General features: G+C 47.5%; 1 non-coding gene across 1 annotated transcript; it reads left to right on the top strand.

The window, feature by feature from the left end:
• Window positions 1–381: 381 nt before the first annotated feature.
• trnad-guc (transfer RNA aspartic acid (anticodon GUC)) lies at window positions 382–453 on the top strand. The gene has a single exon. It is a non-coding gene; the product is annotated as a tRNA-Asp (tRNA).
• The last annotated feature ends 15110 nt before the right edge of the window (window positions 454–15563 follow it).

The raw sequence follows: 15563 nt of genomic DNA, 5'->3' as shown, positions 1-15563 counted from the left end.
TGTGTGTGCGTGTGTGTGTATGTGTGTGTAACTCTGTGTGGAGGTGGGGGGGGGGGGGTGGGGGATGGGGACTCATTTCAAAAGCACAGCTGTTTCTTGACTGTGTGCAGTTTAATCTGCTGGGGTTATCTTCCACTGCAGAGAATAATCCCACATGGCCATTCTGTTTGACTTCTTCAAAAGGGGGATTAGCAGGAAATGAAATACAAAAAATGAAAATGTTTTCGGTGCAGAAATGGAATGCTTGTGATGTCTGCAGCAAATCTGCACGCAAGCACACACACACATGCACAAGCACACACACAGACACACACACATACACAGATCTGCACACACACGCATGGTCACATGCGCCCGCACACAGTATTGTAAGCATGCTCTTCCTCGTTAGTATAGTGGTGAGTATCCCCGCCTGTCACGCGGGAGACCGGGGTTCGATTCCCCGACGGGGAGGCTTTCTTTTCACCTCAGCAACAGCGACACCTATTGTGACCTCAACCACGACCTCCAGGGCGAGTGTGGTAGTGTATCCAACTGTATAAATTGATGCAATTTTAATGTATCTAAAAACGTGTGGACAAGAGCATCTGCTAAATGCCTGTAATGTTGCACACATACACTCAATCATGCACACACACACACAGGCATGCTGGCACTGACATTCACACACACACACACACACACACACACACACACACATACATGTACAATGTATGACACCGAAACTTTTACCGTGGGTTTGCGGTGTGTGTGTTTATATACTTGTCGGCTGTGGATGTTTCTGTCTGTGCGAGTTCCAGAGAGAGAGAGAGAGAGACAGACAGAGAGATGAAGGGAGAGAGAGATATGAAGGAAGAGAGGGAGATGACAAACATGAGTCAAACTGCCACCTCAAAAGCACTTCTGACAGATTGTGAAAGCATCACCCACTTTGTAACACCAGCTGAATACCACTAATTTGCCAGCTCACAGCTTTTCACACACACACACACACACACACACACTCAGAAATGCTAGAAAAACAAGCAGGCAGTCAGGCTGGCTGCGGTTACTCAGTTGGCCAGAGGGGTAGCTCTTGGGAAATGATAGAGGACATTCGCGTCAACTAAGCTGGCTCTCCTATGGTGAGCCTGTGGCCAGCTATGATCTGTGCTGTACAGCAAGCTGCCACCGTCTATTTTAACAGGGCACACCAACAAACAGCCACCCCCCCCCCCTCAAAAAATAAAATAAAAATTGTGTCCACTAATGCCGCTTTCACAACTTTCCAACTCAATCGGCAAAAAAATTCTGACAATGAAGTCGGTAAGTTGGTGGAAAATTTTGCTTCACGAGTTTGCAGCGATGCAACTTAATAATTGTTAAACCTTCAACCGTTTCAGTGTGGCGGATATGTATGCTTACACCTTTATCGCACATTTGTAGTCAGCCTCCTCAATCTCCTGAAGAAACTGGCAACATTTCCTAAAAAGCAAAAAAGCAACCAGATCTGCATCATTTCTCTCAAAATGTCCACGTTTGTCTTCAGGGTTTGATTCTCTAAAAAAATAGCACGTGATTGTAATGTGTTTCAGTGACCAGCATTGGAGCTTCTGACTTAGGTGCATTAACTGTCTTAACTACTGCTTGCATTTTTTCCATAGATTGCGTTGTTGCCGTTCTCGTTTGTGTTAGCATTAATCAGTTTAACCTTCAGGGTCCAAGTTGAACTATGCGGTTGTTCCCTGCACTTGGACCGGTACTTCTCTCTAGGGGTTTCGTCACACTTGTTCCTGGTTATGGTTATACACTTTGTTGTACGTCGCTCTGGATAAGAGCGTCTGCCAAACGCCTGTAATGTAATGTAATGTAATGAAAGGGGAACCTTTCGACCAGCACACGGCTAAAGCGTAAGTCCATTTATAGCCTTCATTTCACCGTCAGTCAGAGTCACAGAAGTTTAATCGGGAGTTCAATCAGCCCTCCCGCCACGGGGTCCCTGCACCAATCAGACGGCTCTGTGGCTGCCACGCCCACAAAACCCAGCCAGTTAAAGCTCCGTTAAAGCAGAGCCTGGCCAATTAGCTCCTTCCAAATTCTGTCCAATCAGAAGCTCTGAAATCACGCGGCTGCAGGTGCCAGTCCAGGCGCGCATAGGTTTCCACAGCCGGAAGTCTACTAAACCGCACATTCCAGGAACGAAGGAAAACCTTAAAAACACTTTTAAAATACAAACAGCAAAGTACAGTAATACGCACTTTGTCTGTTACAGTATCAAAAATCATCACAGAAGGTAAATATAAATTTTTTTTTTATTTTTTTAATTGATGCCACAACATCAATGTGAACTGGAGACACACAAGGCAATGCTAGTCCGTATATAAGAGATCTGACAGATCTGTCACATCTTACAATGCTTGCGAATTCCCTTCCCTTGAAATTAAATAACCTGCAAAAGCAAAGCTATTTAGTACTGATTTATGCGGCTCTTTTACGCCATGCTTCCGCTATACTCTTACACCCCCCACTATCGCCTACCGCACTACCTCACACATAAACACCCCTCCCCTAGGAAATCGTTGCATTTTCTGCACCTTTATATCGCCCCCTGCTGGTTGAAATGCGCACAGTGCTCTGAGCTGATCACACAGAGGCTTAACTGATCAAAAGAACCAAAAGAATTAAGTGTCTTTCAAAGCAAGCCTTGATTTGGGGAAACCCTTGTATATGTGTCAATTCATTTATTTGTATATACAGGGTAGGTTGACTGAGCACACATGATCTTTTACAGCAATTCCCTGTTAAACCCCCCCCCCCCCACACATTTTTATTTAATATTTAAGATGTGCACATTCATTATTTGCCAACAAATGGTTTTCTCAATCCTTGTTTTATGACCACCGTTTAAGGAGCACAGTACCCAGTAAGTTTCACAAGGCTACACCTAAGAAACTGTGCAATTCGAATTGTTGCATGCTGGGAACTCTAGTCCAAAAAAAAAAAAAATTTTCACGTTTTTCAAGGCCAGCGAATGGGTAGGATTTAACTATCGTGCGTGCGACCGGACTAATTTCTCCCGCCTTTTTTCCCCCTCACCCCACAGAAATACCAGAGATGCCGACGGGGTGGAATTTTAATGGCTGGAGGGGGTGGGGGAGAGGGGGTGTCGGGGAGCAGGGGTTTGGAGGGGGAGGGGGGGTTCCTCCCGAGCCACACGGCCACTAAATCACTTGTCCTCAGCAGTCCCACGGAGCAGAGAAACATTAACTAGCCAGGTGTTTTAGTCTCGATCCTTCCCCAGCAGCAGTGAATAATGAGGGTTCATTAATAAACTTGCTTTACTACTACCCCCGTGGTTTCATAGCTCTGGTGCCTCTGGCTGCTTCCTGTTCCCGGGGGTTGCCAGAATGCCGTCTAAATCCCCCAAGCCGGAGAAAGAGAATCCCTGTGTACCAAAAGACGCCCTGATGACATCATCGCATGACGAATAAGGTCAAATAAGGCGCCAAACTGTTGACATCTTTTTTAAAAAAATGACAAACAAATCAAATACAGCCATTTAAACTCAGGAACAAATGACAACTCTGTCTTCCTATTACAACATCTGTGTGCTTTTATTATTAATGTAATTTTAGAAAAAAGAAATTCACAGAATTTCTGTTGGCTTCTCAGTTCCAGGATTAGCTGCACAATTGTGGAGAATTCAGCCAATCTTTATAAGAAATGTTCTTCTTTGTTTTTTTTTAATTGTCCATTGGAATTCTTGTAAGCTGCAATTCCAGTGCAATTCCTCTGATTCTGCAAATTACCTGGGACTTACCTGAGTCCCAGGTAAGTCCCAGGCAAGTTGCAGGTAACAGCTGCATAAAAACTTCACTGTAGTGCCCATAATTCCAGTGGGTCTTCTTTTACTTCCTGTTCTTCATTTCACTTTTTTTTTTGCGACTGCAAAAACAAAAAAATCTTGATTCGTCATGATTATTACGATGACGACGATTATCGTTGTTGTTACAGAAACTGTTATTGCAAAATACGCTATTACGCCTTATTGTTATTATTAAACTACGCCTTTTTGCTTTACCAGGGGGAATAACGAATGCATTCTCATTCATATTTACTCGATAAAATCTGTGTGAAGACCGCGGTTTTAATGCACAGAGAGGGACGGGTATTGATTTTATAATTTAAATGAATGTGTTCGAGGTTGCTCCGCCAGCGCCCCGCTGAAAGCCCCCCGAGGCCCGCCTGCGCGTGCCCTTAGCCGGCTATTTTTGGACTAATTGCATTTTTTGAGGAGAGGCTTTCTGTTCGCACTTTCGGTGAATAAATGTAAATCTGCGCTGTTGCAGGTTCCAGCGGGGGGGCGGGGGGGGGGGCTAATGGTTTTTTGCTGTGGGCTAATTGGACGGCGGGCCCTGTGGCTCTTCTGCGATACGATAGCGAAGAGGCTAATGCCCGCGCTTTAGCAATGCCCCCCGCCCACCGCCGCTAAGCAACGCTAGCGTTACGCTGCAGTAATGGTGTGGTCTAAGTGTGTGTGTGTGTGTGTGTGTGTGTGTGTGTGTGTGTGTGTGTGTGTGTGTGTGTGTGTGCGTGCGTGCGTGCGTGTGTGTGTGTGTGTGTGTGCGTGTGTGTGAGAGGGAGAGAGAGACAGAGAGCGAGATAATCATTTTTGTTAGTGAGAAATACCATATTGAAATAGGCTCCAGCACCCCCCGCGACCCGGATAAGCGGGTATAGATAATGGATGGATGGATATACATGTAAAGGAAACCTGGAACAGTGAAATCACATGCACATTCTCTAATTAGGTCAGGTGGAGAGTCTGACTGAAGGAGAGAAAAGGACAGCAAGGACCACTCTCTCCTCAAACGCTCCTGTCCTCCTTTATTAACGGGTGGGGTGGAGGGGGAGGTGGGGGAGCAGAAAAACACACACACACACACACACACACACACACCAGCAGAGCCTCCATCTTCACACCCACCGTTCCGATTATCCGTGATTAGCCACAATTGCGCGAATGTGAATTTACCGTTGTCACTCACACACTCACTCACTCACTCACTCACTCACTCACTCACTCACTCACTCACTCACTCACTCAACACCCGAGGAGAACAAAAAAAAAAAAAAAAAAGCTCCTGTTTTTTTGTGTGTGCATTAGAGCGAGCGGCGGAAGCCGGCCATTTTACCGGCGCGCACGCTAAACACAGGGAGCCGGGCCGAAAACCCGAGGCGCACTCAGAGTAATCGCCTCTGGTAGTTTTCCGTCCATCTTATCGTTTTGAACGCGGCCGCCCCCCCGCTGCCACGCTCGCAGCGGCGTTTCGGCTGTGCGACCTTCTCGCGAGGACAGCGCCGCCGCCGCCGCGCGGGCACACTCAGGGTATTTAAATGAGCTTTCATTTATAACCGCCGTTTCTTAAAACCGTCGACGGCTCCCGTCTTTAAACCGAAGCCCGTGGCAACGCTGACCCAGTAGCCATGCCGTCATGAGCAGCCGTTCAGCCGCTCTCTCTGCTCCGAGCTCTCTCTCTCTGCTCTGAGTGCTCTCTCTCTCTGCTCTGAGTCTCTCTCTCTCTGCTCTGAGTGCTCTCTCTCTCTGCTCTGAGTGCTCTCTCTCTGCTCTGAGTGCTCTCTCTCTCTGCTCTGAGTGCTCTCTCTCTCTGCTCTGAGTGCTCTCTCTCTGCTCTGAGTGCTCTCTCTCTGCTCTGAGTGCTCTCTCTCTCTGCTCTGAGTGCTCTCTCTCTGCTCTGAGCTCTCTCTCTCTGCTCTGAGTGCTCTCTCTCTCTGCTCTGAGTGCTCTCTCTGCTCTGAGCTCTCTCTCTCTGCTCTGAGCTCTCTCTCTGCTCTGAGTGCTCTCTCTCTCTGCTCTGAGTGCTCTCTCTCTGCTCGAGTCTCTCTCTCTGCTCTGAGTGCTCTCTCTCTGCTCTGAGTTCTCTCTCTGCTCTGAGTGCTCTCTCTCTGCTCTGAGTGCTCTCTCTCTCTCTGCTCTGAGTGCTCTCTCTCTGCTCTGAGTGCTCTCTCTCTGCTCTGAGTGCTCTCTCTCTCTGCTCTGAGTGCTCTCTCTCTGCTCTGCTCTGCTCTCTGCTCTGCTCTCTGCTTCTGCTCTGCTCTCTCTTCTCTCTCTTCTCTCTTGCTCTTGCTCTCTCTCTCTCTCTCTGCTGCTCTCTTCTCTCTCGCTCTTCTCTCTCTCTCTCTGCTTCTCTCTCTGCTCTGCTCTCTCTCTCTTCTGCTCTCTCTCTGCTCTGCTCTTCTCTCTTCTGCTCTAGCTCTCTTCTCTCTTTGCTTCTCTCTGCTCTCTCTCTCTCTCTCTGCTCTCTCTGCTCTCTCTCTGCTCTGCTGCTCTCTCTCTGGTCTCTCTCTGCTCTCTCTCTCTGCTCTCTCTCTGCTCTCTCTCTGCTCTCTCTCTGCTGCTCTCTCTCTCTTCTCTCTCTGTGCTCTGGCTGCTCTCTCTCTCTACTCTCTCTCTGCTTCTCTCTCTTCTCTCTCTCTCTCTCTCTCTGCTCTGCTCTCTCTCTTCTCTATCTCTCTCTGCTCTCTGCTCTCTCTCTCTCTCCTCTCTCTTCTGCTCTGATGCTCTCTCTCTCTGCTCTTCTCTCTCTCTGCTTTCTCTCTCTTGCTCTGCTCTCTCTTCTGCTCTCTCTCTCTCTCTTCTCTCTTCTCTCTCTCTCTCTCTCTGCTTCTCTTCTCTCTACTCTCTCTTCTCTTCTCTCTCTCTCTCTCTCTGCTCTGCTCTCTCTGCTTGCTCTCTCTGCTTCTCTCTCTCTGTGCTCTCTCTCTCTTGCTCTTTCTGCTCTGCTCTCTTGCTCTACTCTACTCTGCTTGCTCTCTCTCTGCTCTACTCTCTCTCTCTGCTGCTCTCTCTCTTGCTCTTCTTCTCTCTACTCTTCTCTCTTCTCCTCTGCTCTGCTCTTCTCTGTCTCTGCTTCTCTCTCTTCTCTCTCTTCTCTGCTCTAGCTCTTTGCTCTGCTCTCTCTCTTGCTCTAGTCTCCTCTCTCTGCTCTCTTGCTCTCTGCTTCTCTTCTCGTTCTCTCTCTTCTCTCTCTCTCTGCTTCTCTCTCTCTGCTGCTCTCTCTCTTCTCTTTCTTCGCTCTTCTCTCTCTCTCTCTCTCTCTTCTGTGCTCTCTCTCTCTGCGTCTTCTCTGCTGCTCTCTCTGCTCTCCTCTCTCTCTCTCTTCTCTTCTCTCTTCTCTTATCTCCTCTGCTCTCTTCTCTCTCTCTCTCTCTCTCTCTGCTCTTGCTCTCTCTCTCTTGCCTCTCTTTGCTCTCTCTCTTCTGCTCTTCTCTGCTCTCTCTCTTGCTTCTTCTCTCTGCTCTCTGCTCTGCTCTCTGCTCTTGCTCTCTTCTAGCTCTCTCTCTTGCTTCTCTGCTCTCTCTCTTCTGCTCTTGCTCTCTTCTCTTCTCTGCTCTGCTGCTCTCTTGCTCTGCTCTCTCTGCTCTGCTTTCTCTCTCTTCTGCTCTCTCTTCTGCTCTGCTTCTCTCTCTCTCTGCTCTGCTTCTCTCTTCTGCTCTTCTCTCTCTGCTCTGGCTCTCTGCTCTGCTTCTCTCTCTGCTCTTCTCTCTCTCTGCTCTGCTCTCTCCTCTGCTCTTCTCTCTCTGTCTCTCTCTGCTGCTCTGCTCTCTGCTCTCTCTCTCTCTACTGCTCTCTGCTCTACTCTCTCTCTCTGCTCTTCTGCTCTCTCTCTGCTCTGCTCTGCTCTTCTCTGCTCTGCTCTCTGCTTGCTCTCTCTCTCTGCTCTCGTCTCTCTCTGCTTGCTCTTCTCTGCTCTCTTGCTTCTGACTGCTCTCTCTCTTCTCTGAGTGCTCTCTCTCTCTGCTCTGAGTGCTCTCTCTCTGCTCTGAGTGCTCTCTCTCTCTGCTCTGAGTGCTCTCTCTCTCTGCTCTGAGTACTCTCTCTCTGCTCTGAGTGCTCTCTCTCTCTGCTCTGAGTGCTCTCTCTCTGCTCTGAGGCTCTCTCTCTGCTCTGAGTGCTCTCTCTCTGCTCTGAGTGCTCTCTCTCTCTGCTCTGAGTGCTCTCTCTCTGCTCTGATGCTGCTCTCTCTCTACTCTGCTCTGAGTGCTCTCTCTCTCTGCTCTGAGTGCTCTCTCTCTGCTCTGAGTGCTCTCTCTCTCTGCTCTGAGTGCTCTCTCTCTGCTCTGAGTGCTCTCTCTCTGCTCTGAGTGCTCTCTCTCTGCTCTGTCTCTCTCTGTCTGAGTGCTCTCTCTCTCTGCTCTGAGTCTCTCTCTGCTCTGAGTTCTCTCTCTCTCTGCTCTGAGTGCTCTCTCTCTCTGCTCTGAGTGCTCTCTCTCTGCTCTGAGTGCTCTCTCTCTCTGCTCTGAGTGCTCTCTCTCTCTGCTCTGAGTGCTCTCTCTCTCTGCTCTGAGTGCTCTCTCTCTGCTCTGAGTGCTCTCTCTCTGCTCTGAGTGCTCTCTCTCTGCTCTGAGTGCTCTCTCTCTGCTCTGAGTGCTCTCTCTCTCTGCTCTGAGTGCTCTCTCTCTGCTCTGAGTGCTCTCTCTGCTCTGAGTGCTCTCTCTCTCTTGCTCTGAGTGCTCTCTCTCTGCTCTGAGTGCTCTCTCTCTCTGCTCTGAGTGCTCTCTCTCTCTGCTCTGAGTGCTCTCTTTCTGCGTGTCCTATGCCAACTAAACACTGAGCAGGGATCCAGACACACACATATATGCACACAGAAAATAAATACATGCCTGCACATAGTCGCACATACTCACATGCATAGACATGTAAACACACACACGCAGTCATGCACAAGCAAACACGTATACAGTTCCACACAATCACACATAAACACATACTCTCACACACACACACACACGTTCACACACACTGACGTACGCACAGGCACTCAGGCACCAGATCCCTCCGCAAATCCAGCCGCAAACAAGTTGCGCGTGTAAGAGGAATGAAAAAAAGAAAGCCTTCTCTCTCTTGATTTGGAGGCCATTTAAGATGCGTTAGCTCCCCCCCCCAGTAATTACCAGAAACTCAATTATGAGAATCCGCTGAATGGCCAGGCCCCAGCTGAAGGGCTCAGGGTTTTAAGCAGCGGTGAATGGAGTCCGAGGCAGTTTTGGGTGGAAGGAAGAGTCAGCAGCGCTGTCGTAAGACGCGGCAGCCCTACCCTGCCTTCGGCTGTTAGGCTTCGTTTGATTGGCGGCTTCAGAGTCGCTTGTTCAGGTGTTTTTCTTCTTTTTTTTTCAAACGAACGCACACGCCTCACTTTCCAGTCCCTCCATCTCTTTTTACCTTTTTAGACTTGCTGCAGAAATAACAGAAATAAAATAATGGTAATGAAATGAAATATATAAATACTATACGTGTGTGTGTGTGTGTGCATGTATTTATATATGTGAGTGTGTGTATTGGTGTGTGTGTGTATTTGGTGTTATGTGTGGTATTGTATTGTAGTTGTGTGTGTTGGGATTTGTATTGTAGTGTGTGTGTGTGTGTTGTGTGTGTGTGTGTGTGTGTGGGTATTTGTATATTGAGTGTGGTTGTGGTGTGGTGTGTGTGTGTGTGTGTGTGAGTGTGTGTGTGTGGGTATTTGTATATATGAGTGTGTGCGTGTGTGTGTGTGTGTGTGTGTGTGTGTGTGTGTGTGAGTGTGTGTGTGTGTGAGTGTGTGTGTGTGTGTGAGTGTGTGAGTGTGTGCGTGTGGGTATTTGTATGTGTGAGTGTGTGTGTGTGGGTGTGTGTGTCTGTGTGTGAGTGTGTGTGTGTGGGTATTTGGCGGTTGTCATAGGCATCGCAATGCCGCATATCACCTGCAGCTCAAGTGGCAGATGGCGACAGATGCGGGCGGGGCCAGGCGGGGCGGGGGGCGGCATCCCCTACTGCTGGTGACGTCACCCCGAGAACCATCTTGCCAGGGCCCTGGAGGGCGGGCAGTAGAGGGCGGGGGTAAATTTTGGAGGGCACATGCTCTGCTCTCCGGGCGGTGGGAGGAGCCATGGAGCTTATTGGGCAGGATTAGTGTTTGTGTGGAGTCCGTGTCCAAACACTCCATGGGGGGGTGGAGTCATGATTGTGACCTCACTTGGACCGATTGTGATGTCACTTGCTGGAAACATTCCGAAGGTCACAGCCTCTTCCCGTACAGTTCGAACGCTGCAAACGAAAAACAAACAAGAACAAAAAAAAATGTCAGGCCCACTCAGACGCCGCACGAACAGGTGCGTTTTGTTTTTTACGGGGTGGACACGAACCCGAAAACGGACACGTTCCTTGCCGCGTGCGGCACGCGTAAATGTCGGAAAACCACAGTTCCGTGTCAGAAACAGACAGAATTTTGTGCGCGGAGGTGTTCTCGTCCGAACACTTGGCATAAATTACCGGACACGGCCGCCCACTTCTCAGAACACGAAATTTCACCGTGACTCACACAGAGTCCATGAATTAATAATTGGAATTATTAGATGGTCCAGAAATCCCTGAGGACTGTCGTGGCCCGGGAGTGTGCAGAAGTTTCTGGAAATATGGGGGGGGGGAACTCACAAACAACACACCCCAAATTTCACAGAAATATAACAGGTTGGGTATCTGCCAGAAACTCCCAAGTTTTTCCAAGCAGCGTCACCTGAATATTCACTTGACATGGAATCTGTCGACATCGGATTGCAAAATATTCATTTAGCAGATGCTCTTCTCCAGAGAAGCTCTTCTCTTCTCTCTCTGCCGGAGAAACACGAGTTTATTCACCTGATTAACATGAGCGATGGCGCTGGGCCTGGATAATGGCGTTCCCAGACCGACGACTGTACAGCATGTGCGCTGAAGCTCTGATGCAAATGAACTGAACTAGACCAAGAAAAACAAAATACAAATCGCGAGTGCATGCAGTCTGCACCCATAACAAGCGCCATAAAAATGCCCAAAAAGCTGAACTGGTACGAATGGCAGGGGTGCTAAATGGAAGGAGAGAGACAAGACACGGTCTGAAAGGGAGAAAGAAGGGAAGAGAGGGGGAGAGATTATTATTATCATTATTATTATTATTATTATTATTATTATCATCGTCATCAACAGCCTTGGTTACACAGGCCAATTTTCACGCCATCTGATATATTGCCATGATGCTCTGTACTTACATGTTGTTGAACACCTTGTTTGCAGTGTATAGCTGCAGTGTATAGTTTAGTGTATAGATGCAGTATGCAGTTTAGTGTATAGATGCAGTGTATAGTTTAATGTATAGATGCAGTATGCAGTTTAGTGTATAGATGCAGTATAAAGTTTGGTGTATAGATGCAGTGTGTAGTTTAGTGTATAGATGCAGTATATAGTTTGGTGTATAGCTGCAGTGTATAGTTTAGTGTATAGATGCAGTATATAGTTTGGTGTATAGATGCAGTGTGTAGTTTAGTGTATAGATGCAGTGTATAGTTTAGTATATAGATGCAGTGTGTACTTTGGTGTATAGTTGCAGTGTATAGTTTAGTGTATAGATGCAGTGTGTAGTTTAGTGTATAGTTACAGTGTATAGTTTAGTGTATAGCTGCAGTATATAGTTTAGTGTATAGATGCAGTATATAGTTTGGTGTATAGTTGCAGTGTGTAGTTTAGTGTATAGATGCAGTATATAGTTTGGTGTATAGATGCAGTGTAGTTAGTGTTAGATGCGTTATAGTTTGGGTATAGATGCAGTTGTGTTTAGTGTAAGATGCTATATAGTTTAGTGTATAGCTGCAGTATATAGTTTGGTGTATAGATGCAGTATATAGTTTAGTGTATAGCTGCAGTGTATAGTTTGGTGTATAGCTGCAGTGTATAGTTTAGTATATAGATGCAGTGTATAGTTTAGTGTATAGCTGCAGTGTATAGTTTAGTATATAGATGCAGTATGTGGTTTTAGTGTATCTTTGCAGTGTATCTTTGTAGTGGACAGTGTTGATTTACATTCCCCAATAATTTCTGCTCTGCCAAAAAAAAAAAAAATGTATATAGTTAAAGAATATATAATTTGTTATTTTAAAAAAAAGTAAATAAAAAATCCAAAGCCATCAGATGCATTTTTCCAAGTTCCACCGTTTGCTCTAACGCCCCAGAAAAGTGAATTTTCAGAGAAATTTTTTTTTATTATCCAGGCATCCTTAATACCGGGGGACTGGTTAATTAAAGCTCTCGCGCTGTAGCTGTCTGCGGTTCGCTCTGTGGCTCGGCTGCGCGCGGCGCGGACTCTGGGCGATCGCTCTGGTCCCGGCGTGCCCACGGCGCCCGCCGCGGCTCCCTAAATTAGCCCTGTGATGGACAGCGGCAGACACCGCCGGTCCCCGCATACACTTACCGTTTAGAAAAAGGGCTTCCTGAGATTGCAAATCAGGCTCCCACAGAAAAGGAGGGGGGGGGAGGGGGGGGGGGAAGAATTATCATGGTCCCTGGCAAGGAATCGTTCCATTAATTGAAGCTGCACCGAGCCGTTTCTCTCCCTCCTCTCCCCCTCCCCTCCCTCCCTCGCTCCCTCGTTCTCCCTCTCCCTCCATCTCTCTCTCTCTCTCCCTCCCTCCCTCACTCCCTCGTTCCCTCGTTCCCCCTCTCCCTCTCTTTCTCTCTCTCTCTCCTCCCTCCCTCCCTCCCTCTCTCTCCTCTCTCTCTCCTCCCTCTCCTCTCCTCTCTCTCTCCTCCTCTCTCCTCCTCCCTCTCCCCTCTCCGTTTCCTCCCTCCCTCTCTCCCTCCCTCCCTCCTCTCCCTCCCTCCCTCCTCTCCCTCCTCTCCCTCCCTCCCCTCCCCTCCCTCCTCCCTCCCTCCCTCCTCTCTCCCTCCCTCTCTCTGCTCATCAGGCCGGTATTGTGTGAGCTGTTTGGGGAGTTAAAGCAGGAGCGCTTCTTGGCATGTCGCTGGCGGCGGAGGCTTGTCAGTCTGAAAAGGCTTTTCATCAGCGGGCATTACCGCTTGCTTGTGTTTAACAGGCTGCCAATTACACCCCGATCCCGCCAACACCCCCCCTCCCCCCCCTCCCTCCCTCCCTCTCCCCTCCGCCACTGCATCTCTCTGCCTCTCTATTTCGCTGTCTCCCTCTCTGCACCTCTCCCTTCTTCCCCCTTCTCCCTCCCTTCTCTCCCTCCACCTTCTCTCTCTCTCCCTCTCTCCCTCCATCTATACTTTTCTCCCTCTCTCTCCACTCTCTGTCTCTCCCTCTCTCTTCTCTCCATCCTTTTCTTCCTTCCTCCCTCTCTCTCACTTTCTTTTTTTCTTTCCCTCTTCTTTAAGTGCATGTTTAGACCATGCTGATGCTCTGATTGGTTGCAATAAAGGAGTATCAAAGGTCTCTCCCTTCCCCATATCTCTCCATCTCTGTCCTACTCTCTCTCTCTCTCTCTCTCTCTCTCTCTCTCCCTCCCTCCCTCCCTCCCTCCGGTGATTACAGGTGAAGTCGGTCCGGTCCAGTTGTGAGACAGAGGGGGCTGGGTGCCTTTAATTAAGCATTGTGTGTCTATTTTTTTCTGACAAGCGAGGAACAGGTTTTTTCATTTTCACACTCCGGTGCCTCTCTGAATGTGTGCGTCTTCCGCAACAATTCAGTGCCACGTAGCAGCCCACATTTCTCTCTCTATCTCTCTTTTTATCCCTCTCTCAATTCTGTTCTGTTCATTTTTCATCCGAGCAGTGCGGGCAAAGCATCGACAGAACATACATTATGTGAAAATTTTACCAAACTATCTATGCCATGTAGGATAAAGACATAACAGCAACTATGATCATTTAATAGAATATACATGAAAATAGTTCATGTACAATAGTATCATCTCTTTCTCTCTCCCTCTCTCATCTGCTTTTTCTCCTCCATCTTACATGTGAATGTCTGTTTGAAATTTGAAGATATGGCAGGAAATACATTTTAAATATTTTTGAAATAATCAAGAACAGCAGCAAAAAAAAAGAAAACTAAACAATAATGATAATGAGCATGTTCACAATAACAGCTGTAATAGCAGTTAATCAACACACACACACACATACACACAACACACACACACACACACATATGTGTATACGCACACTCACGCTCATTTCAAAGGAGAAACGACAAAAAAATGTATTCAAATTGAAAGAGGCACCTTAACGTTCAGGTACACCAAAATTGTACCCTTCCACACCCACCTTACAACAGCAGGTGGTTCTAAGGCCCCCCCCCTCCTAAACCCCCCCCCCCCTTGTGGTGAATAAACCGGAGGGGAGAGGCCGCGAGCGTGTCAGTAACCGGGGGTTACCGAGCTGCCTGTCTCTCCTGCGCTTGTTGTGATGTTATTTAGGGCCCACAGGCTGACATTTTTGCCTTTTTTCCCGAAATCACATTTGTCATTTCGCAGCGGGCTCTCAGATACGCACGCTCGCTCCGCTCGTTCCTCTCCAGCTGTCAGGGGTCAAGGGTCAGGGGTCAGAGCACCCGCCCAGAGCAGAGAGCAGAGGACTGTGGGTAGTCCCTGCCTCTGAGGAGGAGTGTTTTCCATCGCTCGCTGCTGAACTTGCCTCTTTTGAACCGAGGCGGTAAAAAAAAAAAAAAAAATTAAAAAATTCTACTCCCAGATGCTATTTATAGCGTTCCGCATGAAAGCGTATGAACAATGTTCAGAGAAAAAATGAGACAAGCTCCCCCCCCCTTCACCAGTCCAAGAAACTGCCGTTATGAAAATGTTACAGTTTGTATATTTAATGATCTTTCAAATTTTGCACTGAACTCCCAGAACTCCCGAAATCGCATTTGATATGAACCATTTCTCATCACAAGTCAATCAAAAGCTCATTACGCCGACTTAACTCAGATCTGAGTAAAATTTACATGAGTCATCGGGGAGGTGGGGGGGCGGGGGGGCGGGGGGGGGGGGGGTTTCTGGATCGTTCTTCCAGTTTCATTTACACAGAGAATAAATATCATAGGAAGAGCTCCTCGGTATAATTTCTGAAATTAATATCAAGCTTTGTCGTTCTTTCTCATTTGGCGACATTTCAGAATGTTAAATAAATAAACAAACAAATAAATAAATAAATACATAAATAAATAAATGTGGCACAGATGTGAAAATATCTCACAAGGACGAGAAATGTATTAATTTTACATTTGAGAATCAAAGGCGTGGCTTCGGTTTGTGGCAGCCATGTTGGATTTGACACAAAACGCTTCAGTGACTTGTCACTATCGAGCAAAAAGGGTGGAAATGCCAACGGGTTCCATCAGATTTTATTTTACTACTCCATATGGGTACGTTCAATGAAACGAACGGTTTTAGAGGAAAAGAGTTACAGTAAATTTTTGACAAACACCAGGCGGGAACAACAAGGGATGAGGACGCTCTGTGAAGCCGAAAGTGTGGTTGGTGTTTATAAAGTAACGCAGAAATATGTGTGCTTTCAGAAGAGCATGGGGTATTAACTCCAGGTGTCCTGGCCGAAATCCCCACAAAATTCCCTCTCTTTATTTGGCCATCTAATAAACCCCTACATCTGGCTAACACAAGCTCTTCCATTCCTTTCTTCCAAGGTCATGACCAAACAAGCCCGAAACCGTGCAGACCCACCTGTACAAAGTGTCATGAGTAAAACTTGGCTAACTATATAGCTAGCTAGCTGTGGCATGTCCTCACCTCTGTAA

Source organism: Anguilla rostrata, chromosome 1 (genome assembly GCF_018555375.3).
Source record: "Anguilla rostrata isolate EN2019 chromosome 1, ASM1855537v3, whole genome shotgun sequence".
Classification (NCBI taxonomy): Eukaryota; Metazoa; Chordata; class Actinopteri; order Anguilliformes; family Anguillidae; genus Anguilla; species Anguilla rostrata.
This window is presented reverse-complemented; position numbering and strand designations above follow the sequence as displayed.